General features: G+C 42.1%; 1 protein-coding gene across 8 annotated transcripts in view; it reads right to left on the bottom strand.

Annotated features, from left to right (window-relative positions):
- Positions 1–10,574, bottom strand: part of LOC108627417 (leucine-rich repeat-containing protein let-4) — a 171,579-nt gene that overhangs the window by 136,429 nt on the left and 24,576 nt on the right. For 3 of the 8 annotated variants that reach the window (XM_026815583.1, XM_018028649.2, XM_018028646.2), the window contains one exon: positions 6,227–6,250. The exons of 2 other annotated variants lie outside the window; for them this stretch is intronic. The gene's annotated coding sequence lies outside the window, so the exon portion shown is untranslated. 3 more of the 8 variants (XM_018028651.2, XM_018028652.2, XM_018028654.2) reach the window with 3 other exon arrangements.

Here is a 10,574-nt window from a genome sequence, read left to right as displayed (position 1 = left end):
TTAAGGACGTTAGTCCCAAAATCCATTTTCTATAGAATGTTTTGAAATTTTGCATGAGTATTCAATAGAGCATCACAAATATATGTGTAAAATCTTAGAGAGATCTGATGATTGGGAGAGTAGCAATAAATTATCGAATTCGGAACTTTACCATGTGAAAACGAGAAAAGGCCAGTAAAATGATGGATTTCAGTAATTTAAGGAAAAACGGTTCTATAGATATTTTCAAAAAACTGACACATGCTAAATTAACTTATTACAATTGTATTAAAAAAAAAATCAGAAAATTTTGATGATTCGTTTAGTAGAAATTCTTAGATGAAGTATGGTATTTTTGTACAACGCGTTCTTGAGAACGGCGAGGGAGGGGATAGTGTAGCCAATAGCGGCAACGGCTCTTCTGTGTAAGCTTGTGTAAGTGCGTATCTATACGCTGTGCGATGTATTAGAGGGCCAAAGATTCTCAACCATTTGTTACTATTTAATATGTGTACCACTACGTGGCAACACTTGAAATGATTGAGACCAACTGAACGGGACTAACGTCCTTAAACAAAAGAGTCATATCACTGTTTCATATATTTGAACCAAGGTTTTTATTTACGACGATCGCTGCCTCGGTTCCAGGACGTCTCTCGATAATTACGCTCGTTACGGACACGAGGAATTTTATCGATTCGGTGCTCGAACGTAATCGTCCATTCGCGTCGCTTAACCACCGATCTTTCATCGGCAATTAACGGGTGGCTCTCGAAAAAGAAGAAAGTGATTTAACGGACGAATTAACGAGCTTTTCCCGAAATTTTTTCAAACGAGTCAACCGAGCAGGGTTAATTAAAATCTCCATTCGACCGCGCGGAAAATGAAAAAGAAAAAATGCGATCGTCGACTGGCGTCAGCTTCGAGGAGCGAGTTTAATACGCAGGTATAATCGGGTTTCGAATGCTATTTGTCGACTGCAACGGCGCTAAATAATAATGCAAGGAACATAGGAAAATGGACCGATCGATGAACCGCGGAGGGCTTGAAATAATACATAGACGCGCGTATCTGCACTTTCGAATAGACACGTTCTAAATAATTTCACGGTATCTCCTCATACATTTTTCACCGCCGCTCGTTTCACTCTTTCTTCAACGTTTCAACTTTCAAGCGGTGATAAACTCGTCCGATAAAATCTGGAGTGTATAATATGTTACATATACGGCTCTGCGCGTTTCCAGAACGTTCGATGCTAGTCACGTACTCATCCCTCGCGTAGGCGAGCGTAGAAGCTTCTAGAATATGCCCAAATATGGTTATACCCCACTCCGCGAAAGGGCCTGTTTTGGGTATAAAAGAGAGCTACACGTTAGCTCTTTGGAGTAGCCTTAACCTAAAAATCTAGCATACCGAAGCGCTGTCTCACTCTGTTGAAAGATTATTGCGTGAGTATCTATACTTAGATTTTTTCCCCGCGGCTTCACTGCGTAAACTGAAGCAGGAATTCTCTTACCGTAAAGAGTTGACCAATACTTAGAATATTGTAACGAGTAATAAAGAATATAGACTGTGTTCAAATCCTAGATTCGTCTCAACAGGTTAAGACTAAGTGTTAGATTAGGATCGTCTGCGAGTCTTTATTGTTTCTCTAAACCAGGACTGGCCCAGTCATACTGCCCTAATTACCTAGTAGCTAAAAGGTAGCCTATTGTAGGGCCCTCTCTTGATACGTTACCCAAATAGCTACCTTAAGAATACGTAATTTGAAAGTTTAGATAACGAGACACGTGCCAGTCGATTTTATGTGTTTGAACATGTGCCGGGTCAATAAAAATATTGCGACTGTAGAGACAATACGTCGATACCGAAATGAAAACACCCCTATTCGCTCACTTCGTAAATGTATTTCCTGGAAGCTTGCCCGGATTAAATGAAAACGACATTTCGCAATGTTCGGACGTCGTATGTATTACAGCAGGAACCCAGTGCCGCAATATCGTATCGGATTTTATAAACTCTCTTCATCTTTCCTTCCGTCTTAGTCGCCATTTTAAAACCGCCAGTGTTGCTCGACGTTGAAAAGAAAACAAAAATCACTAGACGCGAGCCATGTTCTTGCCGCACAAAACGAAGTGGATCGTCCACGTCCTGCAGCAATCGAAACTAAGACTAAGTGTTAGATTAGGATCGTTTGCGAATCTTTACTCTTCCTCTAAACCAGGACTGGCCCAGTCATACTGCCCTAATTACCTAGTGGCTAAAGGGGACTGACCCATCCTGGATCGTCCACGTCCTGCAGCAATCGAAACTAAGACTAAGTGTTAGATTAGGATCGTTTGCGAATCTTTACTCTTCCTCTAAACCAGGACTGGCCCAGTCATACTGCCCTAATTACCTAGTGGCTAAAGGGGACTGACCCATCCTGGATCGTCCACGTCCTGCAGCAATCGAAACTAAGACTAAGTGTTAGATTAGGATCGTTTGCGAATCTTTACTCTTCCTCTAAACCAGGACTGGCCCAGTCATACTGCCCTAATTACCTAGTGGCTAAAGGGGACTGACCCATCCTGGATCGTCCACGTCCTGCAGCAATCGAAACTAAGACTAAGTGTTAGATTAGGATCGTTTGCGAATCTTTACTCTTCCTCTAAACCAGGACTGGCCCAGTCATACTGCCCTAATTACCTAGTGGCTAAAGGGGACTGACCCATCCTGGATCGTCCACGTCCTGCAGCAATCGAAACTAAGACTAAGTGTTAGATTAGGATCGTTTGCGAATCTTTACTCTTCCTCTAAACCAGGACTGGCCCAGTCATACTGCCCTAATTACCTAGTGGCTAAAGGGGACTGACCCATCCTGGATCGTCCACGTCCTGCAGCAATCGAAACTAAGACTAAGTGTTAGATTAGGATCGTTTGCGAATCTTTACTCTTCCTCTAAACCAGGACTGGCCCAGTCATACTGCCCTAATTACCTAGTGGCTAAAGGGGACTGACCCATCCTGGATCGTCCACGTCCTGCAGCAATCGAAACTAAGACTAAGTGTTAGATTAGGATCGTTTGCGAATCTTTACTCTTCCTCTAAACCAGGACTGGCCCAGTCATACTGCCCTAATTACCTAGTGGCTAAAGGGGACTGACCCATCCTGGATCGTCCACGTCCTGCAGCAATCGAAACTAAGACTAAGTGTTAGATTAGGATCGTTTGCGAATCTTTACTCTTCCTCTAAACCAGGACTGGCCCAGTCATACTGCCCTAATTACCTAGTGGCTAAAGGGGACTGACCCATCCTGGATCGTCCACGTCCTGCAGCAATCGAAACTAAGACTAAGTGTTAGATTAGGATCGTTTGCGAATCTTTACTCTTCCTCTAAACCAGGACTGGCCCAGTCATACTGCCCTAATTACCTAGTGGCTAAAGGGGACTGACCCATCCTGGATCGTCCACGTCCTGCAGCAATCGAAACTAAGACTAAGTGTTAGATTAGGATCGTTTGCGAATCTTTACTCTTCCTCTAAACCAGGACTGGCCCAGTCATACTGCCCTAATTACCTAGTGGCTAAAGGGGACTGACCCATCCTGGATCGTCCACGTCCTGCAGCAATCGAAACTAAGACTAAGTGTTAGATTAGGATCGTTTGCGAATCTTTACTCTTCCTCTAAACCAGGACTGGCCCAGTCATACTGCCCTAATTACCTAGTGGCTAAAGGGGACTGACCCATCCTGGATCGTCCACGTCCTGCAGCAATCGAAACTAAGACTAAGTGTTAGATTAGGATCGTTTGCGAATCTTTACTCTTCCTCTAAACCAGGACTGGCCCAGTCATACTGCCCTAATTACCTAGTGGCTAAAGGGGACTGACCCATCCTGGATCGTCCACGTCCTGCAGCAATCGAAACTAAGACTAAGTGTTAGATTAGGATCGTTTGCGAATCTTTACTCTTCCTCTAAACCAGGACTGGCCCAGTCATACTGCCCTAATTACCTAGTGGCTAAAGGGGACTGACCCATCCTGGATCGTCCACGTCCTGCAGCAATCGAAACTAAGACTAAGTGTTAGATTAGGATCGTTTGCGAATCTTTACTCTTCCTCTAAACCAGGACTGGCCCAGTCATACTGCCCTAATTACCTAGTGGCTAAAGGGGACTGACCCATCCTGGATCGTCCACGTCCTGCAGCAATCGAAACTAAGACTAAGTGTTAGATTAGGATCGTTTGCGAATCTTTACTCTTCCTCTAAACCAGGACTGGCCCAGTCATACTGCCCTAATTACCTAGTGGCTAAAGGGGACTGACCCTTTCTGGATCGTCCACGTCCTGCAGCTACCGAGGCTAACACTAACTAAGTGTTATATAAGGATCGCCTGCAAGTCTCTTCCTTTCCTAAGAATCAAGACTGACCCAGTCACACCTCTACCCTAATTGCCTAGTGGCTAAAGGGGACTGACCCAGTCACACCTCTACCCTAATTAGCTAGTGACTAGAGGGGACTGGTCCTTCCTCAATCATTCATATCCTGCAGCTACCAAGGCTAACACTAGTCTAAGTGTTATATAAGGATCGCCTGCCAGTCTCTTCCTTTCCTAAAAACCAGGACTGACCCAGTCACATCTCTACCCTAATTAGCTAGTGGCTAAAGGGGACTGACCCTCCCTCGTCGTCCACGTCCTACAGCTACCAAGGCTAACACTAAGTGTTACATTAGGGTCCTCTGTGCGTCTCTCTCCTTCCCTAAGTAAACCCGACTGAGTCGACATACTCGGTCACTCGTCGGGCCCCTGGCACGGTTTGACCTCGTAACAAATAACACTGTACAACATAAAAAAAAAAAAGAATTTGTAACATCCATCACGTGATTCTTATAGAATTTCTCGTGCCAAACACTAATCTCGACACAGAATTGTTCTATCACGTACTTTTTCCGAAAAAAACGTTATTTTTATCAGAATGCATGATTTTTGGGAAGAATGAGGTATTACAGGAAAACTGAGAGAACAAGGAAATTCATTTTTGATCCAAGAGATAGAAGAGTCTTTCCTTAAACGTACTATTTTTCTATTTATGTGAAAATCCTTTTACTTAGAAGGAATTTACTGCACAGTATTGAATTCTACAGACATTTCTCATGAAGAAACCATTCAACATTATGGGATTGGAAGGTTTTGCGAAATCAAGCAAACATATAAAGCATACTAAAAAGAAAAAATATATACATATTTAATTGAACAACAATTTTGGAAAGTCTCCTCCATCTTTTGTTTCAAAAATGGACTTCCTCTCCCTCCTACAATACCGCATTTTTACAAAAACCACGTTTTTTCAAAAACAGTACATGATAAAGCAATTCTGTTTCCAGATTCGTGCTTGACACAAGAAACGCTATAAGAATCGCATGATCGATATTGCGCAAAGTGAAAAAAAAGCTCTTATCTGTCGGTTAGTGTAATTATCGAGGTGAATCGTCGTGGGAATAATAATGAAGCGAATGATAATGAAAACGTTAATGCGTGAAGCCAGCAATTTCGCTAATTTAAATCACCGCCAGATTCATCTTGATTCAACGTTAAGCGATCAAAGGAAATCGTTTAACCGTAAAACGCAAATACTTGGTAACTCTTGCATATTAAACGATATTTAATAAAACAGAGAGTTTGCATTTTCTGGAAAACTCGCAAACCGCTGTATTAATATTTACCACCGTAAATTCCATAAACGTAATAATCAGCTACTCCGCACCCGTTTTAATAAACCGCTAAATTGATAATCAGCCGCGATAACATTTGTAACGCCGTTAATTTAAACCTCTAATATTAAACGCAACTACTACTACTACAACAGCTACTACTACTGTTCTCACACACGAATTTTCGATTCGCGTGCCGCCACGCGGCAACAATCGCACGCGAGAATTACGTTTCACGCAGCAACGCATTAAGCAAACAAATAAAATAATGAAATGGTGAATGGTAGGTACTTACAGGCGATGAGAGGCGGTGATGGTCTAAAGTAACTTTAGATATGAGATGACAACATGAGTCCAGGAAAGTAGAGTTTAGGCTATTTGTCGCAGAATTAGCTTACTTCTCATCTGGGCCGGTTTACCACCTGGACAAAAAAGCATAAAGGAAAACGTAAGAACGTGGCAACGCAGCAAATTTCAAACTGAACCAATCAGAAACGCAAACAATATGAGTCCAGGAAAGTAGAGTTTAGGCTATTTGTCGCAGAATTAGCTTACTTCTCATCTGGGCCGGTTTACCACCTGGACAAAAAAGCATAAAGGAAAACGTAAGAACGTGGCAACGCAGCAAATTTCAAAACTGAACCAATCAGAAACGCTGGTTCGAGTCGCTAATTTTCTAAATGGCCGTTTAGCTGATTAATTAGAACGCAAGCGCATCAGGGAATGTTCAGTCGACGTTAGAGATTCGATCGTTCATTACGCGGAGCAACCGAACTCAGCATCCGACGTCCTGTGTGCAAGCGCCCGTACACGCTGTCTGTCCGTTTACCGGTGCATATTTGATTTTCCGCAAACGATTTTGCTGCTCTACCGTGAAACGCTTGAATCAAGCAACCAAGGGCTTTATATTAAACATGAAGGAATCGTAAACGTGCTCCCAGGCTCGGGGGAAAGACGTTCGAACCTGTGCTTTTGAAGGCTAGCGATCAAAAGATGCATGAAAGAAATTGATAAGCCCGACGTTGCCGGCTGTTTCGCATGAACAAAAGCAATCTCCTACGCTCCTCGGCTAGGCGGATTATTAATTTTCCGAGGGGAGAGATTATCCGATCGACGATCGCGATAAATTGTTCTCCGTCTCGTTTGACAAATTATTTTTCTACTCGGAGTACGTAATGGCCGGAATCTGATCTCGGCGGACAAAGAAATTCTATTAACCCTCGTACTATTCAATGACACAACGAAATCTCATCTCGCTTTACGCCAAGGTTAAAGAGTTCACGCGTCTCTCCTGTAGAAATTCACATAAACCGCGTCACGTTTCTGTACTGATACCGCGATAATTCAGGATAGTTTTTTTAAATACGCCATCTAAATATTTGTAAGTATTGTTCATTATTTAATGTGACGCAAAAGATATTTACTATAACTATAATTATGTAGAGTGAACCAAAAAAGGGGTTAGAACCGAAGAGAAGTGATTCTGAACAACAATTTCCTTTGCAAAATGCAAAGTGAGACATGGTTTTTGAATTATGCGCGGAAAACATTGACCAATCAGAGCGCGCGTTGGACTGCGCTGACCAACGGCCGAGCGCCACGATCCGAGCCCCACTCCCATGGCTGAGCGCGGGCCCGCTGAGCTATTGTCGAGCGTCATGAGCCGAACCCCCACTCCCGTGGCTGAGCATGTGTACCTCGCCATTGGTCAGCGTAGCCCTACGCGCGTTCCCATTGGACAGTGTTTTTCGTTGATAATTCAAAAACCATGGCTCACTTTGCATTTTGCAAAGGAAATTGTTGTTCAGAAACACATACAGAATCACCTCTCTTCGGCTCTAACACTTTCTGGGACATCCTGTACAGTCAAAGATGTTGAAGGACGAATATATGACAAGAATATCTTTTCTCCAAGATATCCACAACTTCTTTGTTCTATCTATCGCTTGAATTTAGTGACTCTATTTAGTGACCTATGTATTAGAATATTCTAAATTATGCGTTAAAAATTCTTTATGACCTAGAAAACCAGGTCAAACAACTTTATAAATCGCACTCCTCTACAATTATCATTTTTGTCCACAAGTTCATTGCTTCAAATACTGGACATCTTTTATTACATGTCTTTGTCATGTCTTTGTGTGTTTTATTTTTGTGTTTTATCACATGTGTTAAACTTCTGACACAGATCTCACAATTAATACAAGCTTGCACGTTGATAAAATATTTTCAAATAATAGCAAAAGAAATAGTTGCCCATTACACATGGGTGAATTATTATTAATATGATATACCGATGCGGTTGCAAATGGTGGCGCAGTTAAATGGATGTAAAAAGATCAACGAGTTATCTGCCCCGGGGAAAGAGATCTATCGTGTAGGACGCGGTTTTACGAAGTACACCCACTTAGTCTCAATTTCAAGCTCGGCCTCGTACAGCTGTACACGTCCCACGGCATTATCGTATAGCGGTGGCTCTCGTGGCGTTATACGATAGCTTTATTTCACGTGTAGGTGAAGCCGGGATTCGATAAAAATGCAAATTCGCCCGGGCATATTTATGCCGCGAGTCGATCGTGCGAAAAATTTCAATGCAAACCCCCTTTGTGTTTTATAGTTCCTTCAACCCCCGAGTCAGTCACCCGAGGCCCTCTGCGCAATTATTAACGCTGGTTAACTCCGGACTAACGTGCGAACATGCACTTGCAAACTTGGACACGAACGAGCATCGCCAGATACGATTCGAACATGGAAAACGCAATTATCGATTTTTAAATTACAGTTTTTGTTGGTTCGAAGAAAAAAGGCAAGAGGAGCAGGTGGAGGGAGGGAGGTGATGGAGGACGCGGTGGCCTTTCTGTCCTCGAGGATTTATTATAAGATGTAAAAGGAAAGATAGTAATAGAGAGGGAGATTTTACGAATTACGGAGGGTTTTCATGAAACGCAAGAACATAAAACAGCACCTCTCGGAATTTCTTTCTCTCAGAATTGTAGGTCGTAAATATTAAAACGAGATTGCTGGTCTTAATTGTAAGAACGATCCAACCACTTTAATAACCAGTGATCGAGTACTTTAATCCAACGTTCCTACAATTATTCCTAGTAAAAAGAATGAAAACCTGCCTCCGATTAAATTCCCTTCGACCGAGATTGGTAATTCCGGCGTTTTGTAACTAGGCGAACGGATATCTGGCGACGGGCAACGATACAGCGACGTGAAGTATCGACGCATATCTCGGTGAAAAGTGGGCGCCAAGTGTCGACTATCCGCTCTTGTTTTACTATTCTGGCGTGTGCACTTCAGCCGGTGAAGGATCACCATTCATCGATCGCCTGGCGCGCACGCCGCGGGAGACGCGGAAAATACAGCGGAAAAACACTCCCGCGGCCTTTCCCTGCCCGAGGATCGAAGAATGATGAACCTCGACAAACGATTGTTCCTCAATAGGAAACACGATTTAATATCAACGGATTTGATATTTGGTAGAAAGCCATTTCTTAATCTATTGAGAAATAGTGAAACGCGATTTGAATCGGTTATGAATTTAATATTTGCAGGGGGGGAGGGGGGAGGTTTTTGTCGATGCGAATATCGGTGGGATGATTCGATTGGCCTGATTCTGTCGGGTTTAGCCTAAGTACGATATTCAGAAGGCGACATAAACTAGCCTCGAGTTGTCTCGCTGTATGGTATCGATCGTGTCCAATTCTAGAAGGTCAGAAGTGGGATACATCGTTATTAATTGCACATCGGATCCTGCAACATGGTACTAATCTAGATAATTACGTTGTAACCCGTGGCCGGAACACGCTCTGCCAAATCGCAACGGCTATTCAGCAAATTGTGACAGAAATGACTGCGAATCGAGCATGCAGATTCCACAGATGCAATTATAGATCATTCCTGGGCTCGTTACACTTTTCCCTGTTCCAAGTATAACATCATATTTCCCGATAAATACACGTTCCACGGATGCTTGTTTTCCGCTAATAACAGCTATCCCTGTGCGCAATTAACTTATATCGCAATCGAGATTAAACGAAGCTTGTTAGCTTTAACAGTAGTTCGCCAGACATAATTTGTTTTTTGCAAACCGCGAACGTGTCTTTATCTCACGGTTTATCATCAGCCAGAGGGCGCTTTAAATAAAACTATAACCGTAGTTTTAGGTTAAAATATGCTCCGCCATTCGTTTCTATCTCTAGTTCTAACTCAATATTATTTAATTGTACTCTTAACGATTCTATTCTTGCAGTCTTCGACCATGTTGAAGAACTTAGTATACTTATTAATTTTAAGTTACTCTTTGATATACACTTAACACACATGGCTAACATTCCCTCCAGGGTGTCAGGTTTTCTTAAAAGGTCATGGATCTATTTCGAAAATCTTCGTACGTTGCTAACCTTATGTAGCACGTTTGTCTTACCCTATATTGAGTGTGCTTTCATAATTAGGTCTTGTTATCCATTAGAACTTCTTGGGAATTATTCAAGACCAATTTTTAAGTCATCCATCTTTGTTCACTAGCTCTCCCATGAGCTACATTGATCATGACTATGCTTCAATTATGCGATTTTTTAATCATGCTCAAATTTAATATCATTACACTTGAGGAGAGAAGAACTATATTGGAAATAGTTTTCTTGCAAAATTTAGTAAATCATAATATTGATTCTCTTCCCTTATTGGCACAAATCGAACTCAATAGCCACTCACGCTGCCTTAGATCTTCTAATGTTTTCTTTATTGAGATTCAAATCCAGGTTTGGACACTTAAGTCACTTATTTTACTCACTGAATTAAGTCACTTATTTAACTCACTGAATTAACACTAGAAAAACTGAAACTTAGTATATACCTATATTGCCTAAAGCAGTAAAAATGACTGCATTGTGAA

This window comes from Ceratina calcarata, unplaced genomic scaffold (assembly GCF_001652005.2).
Source record: "Ceratina calcarata isolate Rehan_Ccalc_2016 unplaced genomic scaffold, ASM165200v1 scaffold470.2, whole genome shotgun sequence".
In the NCBI taxonomy this organism is placed as follows: domain Eukaryota; kingdom Metazoa; phylum Arthropoda; class Insecta; order Hymenoptera; family Apidae; genus Ceratina; species Ceratina calcarata.
Note: the sequence above shows the minus strand (reverse complement) of the source record. Positions and strands in the feature narration are given on the sequence as shown.